At 45.9% G+C, this 12620-nt stretch overlaps 1 protein-coding gene across 2 annotated transcripts in view; it reads right to left on the bottom strand.

The window, feature by feature from the left end:
• Positions 1-12620, bottom strand: part of COMMD8 (COMM domain containing 8) — a 178367-nt gene that overhangs the window by 164132 nt on the left and 1615 nt on the right. The window lies entirely within an intron of this gene.

Raw genomic sequence — 12620 nt, 5'->3', positions numbered from 1 at the left:
CTGTTGTTTTTCTTTTCCAGGTGGAAGTTGAAGTCTCCCAGTAGAATGTAGTCCTCGGAGGGGAGGGCGTGTGAGCTGATGAAGTCAGTGATGTCTTCGCTGAATTGTGTACGGGGTCCTGGTGGCCTGTAGATGAGGGTGCCTCTGAGTGTGGTCTTGAGGTCGGTGTGGATCTGGAAGTGAAGGTGTTCGGCGGATGTGAGGTTGTCATCGGAACTGGTCGTGATGCGGATAGTGTTCTAGTGGACGATGGCTAAGCCTCCTCCTGTTTGGTTGATGCGGTCCTTTCGGATGATCTTGTAGCCTTCCGGGATGGCTATGGCGATGTCGGGCGATGATGAGGCGTTCATCCATGTTTCAGTAAGAAAGGCGACGTCCGGCAATATGGTGTCGAGTAGGTTCCACAGTTCAATGGCGTGTCTGTGGACCGAGCCGGTGTTGAGCAGGATGCACTCCAGGTGGTTAGTGTTGGAGCTCTGTTTGGAGTTTGTGGATTTGGTGTGGGTCCTGGTGCAGTCGAACTTGCAGGAGTGGCAAGTGAAGGGTCCATGGGTTTGACCTGGGGCGGCTTGGTTGCAGTCCGGGAGTCGGCCGGGATTGAGTGCTGAGAGGGTTGTGGCGTCGTATGTTATGCGGGTGGAGTCGGTTTTGCGAGGGCCAGCGGGTCTAGCGCTGGGCGCGATCCAGGCGCGGACGGGCGTAGACTGGCCTACCTTTGGCGCACCTTCGGCGCGCATAGGGCGCGACCGTTGCGCGTGAATGCTGCGCGTAAAAGCATCTGTCATAAGTGGACAGTGGAGGGGGGTGGGGCGAGGGAGGAGCAGCTGGGAGGCCGGAGTGGAGGGACGGGCTGGGAGGCAAACAACAACAAAATGGCAGAAACAAAAGCGAAACCAGGCGAATCAATCACAATCAGGCAATGCGGTATAGCACTATCATATAGCGCTACGATGTGGCACAATTAAAATGCAGCCCATGAATGAAGCAGTCCAGTGCAGTGCTACGATATAAATCTGGCAAAATTTGAAAGCAATCAATGTACTAGTCCAGCGCAGCGCTACGATACCAGTCTGGAAAGACAATGATTTTATTTGGGAAACAAAACACAGCACCACAAAAGACCATATAAAAGATGAGATAACAAGGTCACTTGCTTTGGGGTCATTCGACCCCATAAGAATAACATACTTAGCAACTGATGCATCAAAGAAGGGATTGGGAGCCACTTTATAACAAAAAGGAGAACAGGGTGAGACCATTATTGCGTATGCTTCCCGATGCCTAACCTCTGCAGAACGCAATTACTCAGTGGTAGAAAGGGATGCCCTCGCAGTCTCATGGGCGGCATTACATTTCCAATTCTATCTTTGGGGCATAAAATTCCCCATCCTAACCGACCACAAACCGCTCACATTTAAGTTTTCAGCCAAGAAAACCAATTTGCGGATCTCCCCCGCATATCAAAATGGAGATTAGGCTTCGAAGGTTATTGTTTCAGGATCGATTACTTACCTGGAGGTGACAACGTAATAGCAGAGTACCTCTCTAGATCACCGCTAGAAGGGGAAGAGCAGGTTGAACCCCTGCACATGCCGGTCTTTGCCACACAATTACAAGCCATAACAGAACGTGAATGGAATGAAGAGATGGGTAATGACAAAACATTAGGTTTGTTCAAAGAATTACTAATCAAAAGCTGGCCTGAGAAGTGCAAATATGTGAGTGAAGAGCTGCAAAACTTCTGGGAGGTCAGACATGAACTATCCATGTTTGATGGGAGGATATACAGAAATGACAAGGCTATACTGCCTACCAAATTGAGAGGAAAAATCATAGACTTAGCTCATGAAGGGCGTTTGGGCAGGAGTATAACAAAGAACAGAGTGAGGAACAGTTTTTGGTTCCCGAACATGGACTCTTGGGTAAAGCAAAAAAGTAAAAGAGTGCACGAGCTGTGCAAAAATTGATGACAAAGATTGTGTATAAAGTACCATTGTCCCCGGTCGAAGTACCTTGTGTGCCATGGAGCAAATTGGCAATGGACATAATTGGTCCTATGGAGAATCTAGAGCAGCAGAAGAGATTCATGATGGTACTCATCGACTACACCTCCCATTAGATAAGATATAAGTTTGTAAAAACACACTACTACGAAAATCCTCGTTGATTTTTTGAGTGACTTATTCAGCTGCGAAGGAATTCCCCAATCTTTAGTCACAGACAATGGGGTACAATTTGTGTCAGGGGAGATGAAAGAATTCCTAAGCAAATTGGGAATCACACATGAAAAAACTGCATTATTTTGCCCCAAGGCTAATGGCCTTGTAGAAAGGACGAACAGCATGATTAAAGACAACATCCAATTACCCATGGTTAATGATCATGATGTTGACAAGTCCTTACGTGAGTGCATGTGGTCTTACCACACCTTCCCCAACCTAGTAACTGAAATCTCCCCTTTTGTATCCCTCAGGGGTAGAGAGCCTTGCACCAAGATGAACCCCATATGGTTGGGTGGAGGGAGGCAAGTTCACACAAATGCACCCCTCATCAGTGAAAGAAGAAATAAACACCAGCTCAAGTATAAATGTTGGTATGACTCTAAACATGGTGTCAAGGAACAGGATTGGAAGGTTGGCGATTTTGTAAGAGTTAAGATACCGACTAGAGAAAAGATAAACCACAGCAAGTTCTACCCCACACACCAATTGACTAAGTTTAAGAAAAATGTGGTCCAACTTGATAACGGTTAAGTCTGGAGTGGGGATAGTATTGTAAAAGCTGATATCAATTAATACATGTATGCCTACACAAGTACAGTTCACAGCTTTGGTACCTTCCCTTCCTTTCCTTTCCCTTTTAGCCTCATTCCTTGCCTTCCTTCTTTCTCTCTCTCTTTCTCTCTCTCTCCTTCTTTCCAGTGCTCTTGCCTTTCCTTACCCCTTTCCTGTGTAGGGAGATGTGTTGTAGTTTCTCCTTCTTTCCTTCTACCCCTTGGTACATTCCCTCCTCCCCTCCCAGTGAGAAGGTTCCTGGAGTTTGCTTTAGAATTTTGCCTGTAAGCAACTTATACAGAGAGTGGATGACTGACAATAAAGTCGCACTTTCCTTACCTGCTACCTCACGCGTCTTCTTTACATCAAGTTCATCTTAATTTGGGTGCAATATGTATTGCATCTGTATCTCCCTCATCATCTGGAAGTGGTTGCTCTAGTGGGTTTAGCTCTCCGTTCTCGACAGACATCGTGTTCAGGACACGGAAAAACTGTCAAGGTTTTATGCACAATTTTGGGAATATTCCTTCAAGCTTGATTAACCAACAGCCAATAAATAGGTTTTTTCGCCTACTCAGCTGTAGCAGAGTTTTTCCCACCTACTCCAGACGTCTCTGGGTTTTGTAAGTAGGGTCTCTGAGAATAAGCAGGACTGAGCTACTCAGATTCTACTGTTGAGTAAGTGCGCAGGTATTTTACCTCATTGGGCAAACCATGTTTGACATGTTGGGTGCCATTAGACCACGTTGGGTGCCATGTAGTGTAGTTCCGATAGTACCCTTTCATGCAGGACCTACGCTGTGTACGGATCACATATACTGTGGGCTTGGTGGCAAACTGAGTCGGTACACCCCCACTGAATATGTCCGCCTCTGTTTTCGCATTAGCTAGCTCGCAGTGCGACTACAATCTCCTGTTATCAGAGAGATTAGTTTGTGCAACTTCAGAACATAATAACCTCAGACTCGTGGAAACAATATACTACTTTTCACCCAGTCACTCCTGCTTGCTTGTTGTGCTCTCAGAGAGATACACAGAAGAAACAGTTGAGAGTGTTTACAATAAGAAATTATTGTACCGTTGTTCTCATGTAAAATAAGTGTGCTGCTACAACTGCAATACAGTAGCAGAGATATAGAACCAGCAGTACAGTGAATAGATAGAAATAGTATTGCTCTACCATTTTGCAATAGTCATGAGCACATTCATGAATATGAAATGCATTTATAAAATAAAGTGCGTACTCCTAAGATGCCTGTCTAGATGTACCTAAGTGTACCTAGCATGTGCGTAGGTGCGAAAGAGCTTAAGTCTAAGTGCCTAAGCCTAAGAATCGTACAAGGATTTAGTCGAACCCCCAAACCTGAATAGTGTTTGTCCTGGACTTGAGCTGGTCACCCCACAAGGGATCGTCAGACCACTGTCAGTTGGAGCGATAGCATGTCGGAGCTGCAGCGTCTCTGGTCAGTGTGTCGTCCTTGAAGTCTCGGTTCCCACCTGCTTACTGATAGCAAGAGGTGCTGTATTTATACAGTCTATGTGCGTATGTTACCCATTGTTTAGTATGAGGATGACACTGGGGATTAAACCTTGTGCATCGATGGGAGAAGATGGGTGAAGTGGACCTCCTGCAGAGTGTATTCATAAATTATTCATATGTGCAAAGGATGATGTTTAAGCAATATTGATTGGGAAAAACACACCGTCGGCATGGAAGTAGGTGAAAGGTTAGTCCATAAAAGGCTACAGTCCTTATAAGGCGTTATGTCCATACAAAGCAGTCTGTCCTTATTTGGAGTAATGCCCTTATAAGGCTCATTCATATGAAATGATGGGGAGATGATGTAGGGAAAGTGTACAATGTTTCCTGGACCTATATCAGGGCACAGGTATGAAGTATACCACATTCTATTCTCCTAAGTGACTCCAGTTGACGGGTAAACTATGGGTATTGTCTTGTGATTATCTGCTCTTCTAGCATTAGGAGTTGGTGTTCTATGTCCTCTATCCGTTCCACTTCTTTTCTTCGTTCCCATGCTATGCTGTTTTGCACCCTATCTCTTAGCACCGTTTTGTATGCTTCCCAAAGTGTGCCCCCGATTCAACGGTTCCTTAGTTTCCTTTAAAGAAGAGCACAGTGTTGGCCCTTAGACCGTGAATAATGGACTTGTTTTTAAGGTCCCAAGTAGTGAGCCTCCCCTGTGGTGAGTGGTCAGACAGCCCTCTGGCTAGGTATTCTGCTTCTTGAACCTCCCCTATTTCCGCTTTTGGGATACGAATTTAGTCTAACTTCGAGTACACCTCGCGGGCCCCGGAAAAAAATGAGTATGTTTTGGTCAGCGGTTTTACATCCGCCATACATCTACCAACCCCAGTGTGCTTGTGAATTATGCTAGTGCTGTAGGTAGAGTCTGCTGCGGTCTGTCTCTGGTGTGGTCTAGGGACATATCCATCACATCACTCCCCTCCTGTTATATGTAATGAGGCTGGGGCTTCCACAGGGATTTCTATAATTTTGTGCAGTGTGCGTGTCTGTAATCGCGGAGGGGCATAAACACAGATCATGGTTCTTCTCTGCCTGCCCCAAGTACCCGTCACCCCGGCATATGTTCCGCCAGAGTCTGTCCATACGCGATTGTGTCAAAAATTTGTATCTTTATTATCGCTATCACCACCCCCAGTGATCCTATGGTGTAGCCTGCGGGTGCCAAAACTCTGCATGCTCCTCTCCCTAGGAATCTGCATCTGGTGTCTTGTAGGCGAGTCTCCTGGAGCATCACCAAATTTGGATGGAGGCGTTTAGTTTGTATTAGCACCAGTCCCCTTTTGATTCTGTCCCCAAGACCTTCACATTCCATGTCAGGCATGTGAGGGTTGGGCTATCTATGGCGGCCGACATAGGTGTTGTTTATCTTTTGTTTTCCCTATTCGTATATGTGTCATGTACTGAGAACGTTTCTTTTGATATCTGTACCAGTGTCTCACTAGGACTGTGCAGAAAACTTCTTACAAACTTGTGGGACATTCGGTCTTTATCCCTTCCAACTAAACCCCGTCCTCACCCCACGACCCTCTCACATTGCTTGACCCCCCCAACCATCAAGTACTTCTATGTAAGAGCGGAAGAAGAGGTCTGTCACCCTCTCCCGAATATTAACTTGTTTGCTTCCAGTTCAAACTCTCACAGCCTAGAACTGAAACAAAATCTTTTGTTAAATGTCTGTTCGTTGCCTCTTGGGATTTGAGGCGTCTGTGTCCTATGGGGGCCTGTAGACACAGTGTCTCATAATGTACTTCTTCAGCTTTTTCTGCCGGAGCAAACGTGTCGCTCATTCTCCTGACTTTAGCGGGTCCGTATTTCTTTCCCGTATCCCTGATTCTTCCAGATCCAAGTTTTGTTCCATATTTCTGATCTCAGCAACCAAGGAGTGTGTGGTTTCATTGTCTGAGGATACGTCTTGGTGTTCAAATTCAGACATGGATTCGCTTATGCCGGAGTTATCTGTCTCTTTGGTTGCTTTTAATGTGTGAGGTGTCTCTCTTTTTAGGGGATCGCTGCCAGTTCTTGTTACTCTTCCTGACGGATATGGGGTGCCCCCTTTGGCCTGACTTCTTTGCGTGGCATCTTTCATAGGTGTTTTGGCATGCGTTGCATTTGGTGGACGTGACTCCGTTTGTTTTTCACTCTGTGGGTCGAAGACTGTCCTTTCCTCCACCCACTTCCATGCCTCTTCCGGAGATAGGAAAAAGTACGTCTTGCCCATAAAGAGAACTAGGTTTTGTAGGAAACATTAACATATATTCTATGTTGTGGGTTCTAAGTTTGGCCTTTACTGCGTCGAAGGTCCGCCTTTGATGTATTTCTCGACTATAGTCCGGGAAATCATTATTTTTGAATTGTCATGGCGTACTTCTCCTAGTCTTCTGCTTCCCTCAGGATCCTCCCAGTCTTCTGCTTCCCTTAGGATCCTATCTCTATCTCGGAGGTTTAAAAACCTCGCTATTATTGGTCTTAGGGGTGCACCAGGTGGGGGTTGTGCGCTCAGTAACCTGGGAGCCCTTTCCATCACAAAACAGGTGGAGAATTCTTTTAATGTAATAATACTTTTCAGCCATGTGGACAGGAAGTTTGCCGCACTTGCCTGTTCGATCCCTTTAGGAAAGCCCACAAATATAAGATTGTTCCTCCGGGCCCTATTTTCTGCATCATCGATGTGCCAGAGTGCGTTTGTGCTGGCCTCCCGGAGTTCTGCCGTTCCTGTTCGCATCTCCTTCAGCACCACTTCAGTTTCCGAAATGCGTTTTAAGGCTGTGCCTACTTTTTTAGATACATTTCTCAGGTCTTGGCACAATAGCGATACTTCGGAGCCCAACTCCCCTATTTTAGTTTCCAATATCTCTCTGGAGGCTTGTATGGCCTGGAGAAGCATGGCCATGTCTGACAGCGGGGGTTGCTCCATTTCAGGGGGGGTGACAGGCTTTGTATAGCGATCCATTTTTCCCTGTCGCGTGGGTTTGGGTTCTTTATTCTCCCCATCTCTGGTTGCATGCGTGGGGAGTGGGGATGGTGCCCCCTTGGATGGTGCTGTGGTATACTAGCTTTCTCTCCACTCTGCTTTGGTGGTGTGTGTTTTGGGGAGCTTTGGAGGCTCGTGGTGATCTGAAACCGGCCTATACCCAGACATCGTGTTTATTTTGCCACTTTCTTCTTGTCCTTTTGTCCTCCTTCGAGTCCACGTTCAACAAGGTCTTCCTCCTTTGGGTGCACTTCTGTATCTTGTCTTCCCTCCTTCTGCTACCTCAGTGGTGTGTGGCTTGATCTCTGCTATTTCCTAGGCCCACAGCCGACCGTGGAGGGGGGAGGTGAGGGATGTCACCAGGCTGTGCTGGGGCCTTGCGTGCGCCTTTTGTTGCTTTTTTCCTGCTCCCACCCCCACTGGGCCCAGGTTGCTTTTGATGTTTATGTCCCTTGCTAACCTGGGAGGGGGTTGGGGGGGGGGGGGGGGGTTCAGGGTATCCAGGCCCCCCAGGCCCCAGGGCCCCTTCTGTGCCGCCCTCGTGTAGTGACCTGTATACTCAGGCCCAGTCCCCATATTTACACAAGTGAGGCTCGTTACTGCCCCTCCCTGGTAGCCCAGAGTTATTATTTTCTCGTTGTTATATGTGAGGGGGTGGGAGCGCGGGCAGGGAGAGACTGGTCTGTCTGCCAGTTGCGTTAGACTACCTTCCCGCTGTCTCACTGACAAGGGCGGGATGTGCAGGCCCAGTCTTTTTGTGTGCACCCTCGAGGCCTGGCGGGGGCCCCGTAATCATACTCTCCCCCTTGCACCGGTGCGCAGTCCTCGACTCACTGTCCCCTACACTGGTGTGGTCACTCGTTCCTCCTGTACACTCGGGCAATGCTAGCCCAGACCCTTTGTCTTCGCCGCTGAGGCCCAACGTGGCCTCTGCGATTGCGGCTTCCTCTACATCTCTGCGCAGTGCCCCTCACTCACCGTCGTACAATGGCGAGGAGTCGCTCGTCCCTCCAGGTACCGCGCTCGGAGTAACATGTACCGCTAGTAAATTTTTTCTTTCCTCCTTACATTGGGCAGAGAGTTGGTGATGATTTCCTCCAGCCACGTCGCTCCTCATTCAGACCACAGGGATCTGCCGTCTCTTGGGCCCTACCCCAGTCTTCGGTTTCTCTCCGTCCTGGGTCGAGCCGGGGGTATGTTTTCAACTCCAGCGTTGTCCTCGTCGTGTTAATGCAGGATTTGGGATGGATTTATTGCTCCGGCTGGAGCTCTGCAGAGACACGTCTCAGTCGGCCATGTTGCTGGCCATGCCATGCATCTGCACAATTACCCATGTGTAGAGGCGTAGAAGTTAGACTCTGTGTCATTCAAGTGGCCATTGAATGTGGTCTATTCATTCCCATTCCGATGTTCCCAGGGTACTATAAAAGTTCAGGGAGGACAGAGCTTTAGTCCTTGTAATAGTCCCAGGGTAGGAGGGATGTCCTTGGTATCCCCGATTGTTGGAGATGGGGGTAAACCCCATTGGGTGAATCTGGTTCAGCAGTACCCTCTAGTGGGTACTCCCCTCTCTCTCGATGTTACAGAAGTTACAACTTCAGGCTTGGCTCTTGACAGGATAAATCTATCAGGTATGGGATGTTCTTCCAAGGTGGTAGAATGACTCCAGAACTCCAGATGCCCATCTACATTTAAGGCTTATTCCAGGCAATGGAAATCCTTTGTGAAATGGAGCAAGGATAGAGGTTACGGAAGAGTAGCTGTACAGCTTGTAAAGATATTAGATTTTTAGCCAGACGGTTTCACGTTGGGCCTTGCCCCGGTTACTTTTTCATGCCCAGTGGACAGCAGTAAGAGCTTTCATAAATCCTCAGTTGCATCATCTGGATCTAGACTTTTGAAAGGTGTTTTCTAAACAGACCGATGTGGTTCTATCCTTCTCCATCTTGAGATCTACTTGTAGTATTGAGACCTCTCCAGCTCCCACATTTTGAACCTTTGGGGAAGGTGGCTATCAAGTTTTTGACACTAATGGGTGGGTCACTGGTGGCCACTCCCTTAGCTAAAACAATAGAGACATTTGGGGTATTTTTGAAGTCAGACCCTTTTCTAAAGGTCTTTCAGGACAAAACTGGGATGAAACTGAACCGGAGGTTCTTACCTAAGATCCCTTGTGCCTCGTGTAGATCGAGAAAGGTAATTCTTCCAATTGTTTTCCGAATGCCCAGTCTGAGGAAGAATCATCCTTACACTTGTTAGGTGTAAAGAGGGCTGTTATGCCTTAACTAGAAAGAAGTGAGGATTTCAGGAAGGTTGAAAGTATATTTGTCACATATAGTTCCATAGGTAATGGCCTACAACCATTCAATTTGACTTTGAGTAGATGGATCAGGAAACTATTCTTGAAGCTAATGAAGCGTCAGGGGCCTAGTTGGGTGGCCAAGTTCAAGAAGAGTTCTGGTGTTGGGGGGGCAATACATATATTGAATATGCTTCTACTGTGTTGAACGCAAGTATTAACCAGTACTATGTGAGTTTAACAAATGAACTGCTTAGATAGCACAGTCTGTTAATGATTAAAGGCTTTAGTTGCATGGCATTTACAACTCACAATCTTGTGTAAAATATGTATATGGCCATAAAGCCAATTTTTGGTTTGGTATCAGCTTAATTAGTTATGCCTGCAGAGAGGAAAACGGACGAAAAGGTAATGCCCTGGTTACTTACCAGTAATCTCCATTACTTCAGACTCAAGTTTTCCTCACCATGTCAAACTTTCCCATCCCTCACTGTCCATTCTTTTTCAACTTCATTTGTTTTGAGGCATGTTAAGGGACAGGAGAATGAAAGAGTGGGGCTTCTTTTGGTATTAGTATAGAGGAAATAATGTAACGAGTCTTCTTAGGGAGGGATGGACACAACTAGAGTGTTTATTCCTGCTTGAAAGGTTCTGTCTATAGGAGCTATTGCTCAATTAATTATGAGTGTACTGAGGAAGATTTGGACTTAAGTAATGAAGATTACAGGTAAGTAACCGAGCTATACATACACATAAGCCTACATCCTTTATTAGTCTCTGATGCATGCAGGTAATCCGTACACATCTATGGTAAAAGTGTGCCAGTTTGCTTCATGGTAGCTCTATATCATGTTCCCTGCCGTGAGATTTTGTGGTACAATTCAATATTATCAGGTGCACTGTTCATTAGGCAAAATAAAAGCAAAGCAATAATACAATTCTCAGAACGCATTTAGGTAGTCAAACCCTATTTTGTGACTAGAAGGGGGCTGTAGGGACCTCAGTTTTCCCTGGTCGATGTGAGAGTTCATAAACCAGTCTAGGTTTTTGCAATACATTCATTGATTTGTAGCTCCATTTTTCTTTGAGTCAGAATTTCAAGCACTAGAATAGTGGCCAGTGCAGGTAAGAGGGGTGGTGGGTGGGGAGGGGGGTGACTTATCAGATGACAAAGAGGCAAAATGAAATAATATATGTTGCGCCCCCACCACCCCGCCTCACCACCCCTACCTGCACGGGCCTCCCCTGCAAGAACAACTCACGCATACAGCTTGGAAACTTGAGCTGTAATAGTGTCCTGTACATGTGAAGGAAGGAGATTACCCATAGAGAGGCATAAGTGGATGAGGGAAGGTGAAGGTGACCTTAAACACATCTATTCTACTCGACTCAGTGTCTGTTCCGTGGGGGTGCTCTTTAAATGGACGCAGGGAACAGCACCTTCCGGGCCTGGTATTGAATGGGTCACAAACAAACACTGAATATACGGATTGCTGCAATGTTTTTATCAATTGCCTTGCTATATTTTTAAATCGATGGGCGTTTACATGCTTTATATTATATGTGCAGCTTTATATTATATGTGCAGTTTATGTATGGTGCATATCATTTGCATAACATGTAATGATACTTCGTAGAATCAAATATACTGCTGTAGTAGGTATATAAAAGTGGTCTCTCTGGGTTGTACTCAAAATTTGATTGTGGGTAACAATATGTGTTTATTTGTCACACTGCTTGAAGTAAAGGGTTCTCAACAAGCACAGGGCTTGCTTTACCAATGGAAGTAGCTATGTCACCTCTTAAGAGCCACTAGAAGCATTATGTACGCTACATTCCTTAGGAGCAGAATTTGAAACTTTCTTTCAGCAGGTTTACAGACAAAAATTCAATGCCAAAAATCTTAACCTAGATATATTCCTTAAAATCTTGCATGAAAAAACGACCTTTAATGAAACTTTTACTTACTTTCAATCCTTATATTTTTTTAATGCATCTCCGATTCCCTTCTACGGGGGTCCTACTGTACATAAACTACTCTAAATCGCACACCTATCTGTCTTAATCTCTTGGCTATTTAGAGTTATTCCCAGGATCGCCACACCCAGGGCTTTAAGTGGGCCGGGTCGCACCGGGTCTGAGCACCGGCAGTTTTTTTAAGGAGGCCTCGAAACGGGTCTCTAACCGGCTCTATGTTGTGCCCTGGCACAGGCGGTCATTGTTTTTTCCGAACTGCAGTGACAGCATGCACATCAATGTGCGCACGCTCACACTGCTCACTTCTCACTAGTGGAGAAGTTAGGGCACTACATGAGCTTTGTAGGGGATGGGAAATCCTTTAAAGAGAGTAATTTTCTCTCTTGCATTCCCTTGTCTTTCTGAAACTCAGGAGCAGCAACATTGTCCTTCTGTCACCAGGGCTTTAAGGGGAAGCTGTTTCTATTCTATATATATAACAAGCCATAGTTGCTGCATATTTATCTTATGTAACTAACAACCATTGACAAAGCCAATAGTCCTGGCTTGTTGTTGGTATGATGTTACATATCAGTTATCTGGATGCAATGACAGAAACAGCCAGGGCTCAAGTCCTATAAAAATGAAGTGGGGGGGACACTCCAAGTTAGGTGGTGTCACAGGAAGTGACATCACAGCAGGAAGTGACATCACAGCAGGAAGTGACATCACATGTGCAGCAGATCTATCATTTGCATGTATTGCAAGATTTAACAATTGAAGCTGCTCAGTATTTAGGCCTGTGACTTAAGGTCCCTGTATGGGGGAATTTAGAGGCCAAATTTGGATGAAGTTTGGCGTACAACTACATTAGTTAAGCCATTAAGTGCTGCAAGAGAGGCATACTAAAACATGGCATGCCAAGTTTTCAGGATGCTTATGTCTAAGGCTCCCCATTTTCACAGATTTTTTACAGATAAATACAGACTGCATTTATTTTTAAAAGTAGATAAATAAGGAAAAATGTCCCACTTTTAAGTGACTCTCTGTGCTGTCTTTCATGAATTATAGGCC

This window comes from Lissotriton vulgaris, chromosome 3_1 (assembly GCF_964263255.1).
Source record: "Lissotriton vulgaris chromosome 3_1, aLisVul1.2, whole genome shotgun sequence".
NCBI classification, from domain to species: Eukaryota; Metazoa; Chordata; class Amphibia; order Caudata; family Salamandridae; genus Lissotriton; species Lissotriton vulgaris.
Note: the sequence above shows the minus strand (reverse complement) of the source record. Positions and strands in the feature narration are given on the sequence as shown.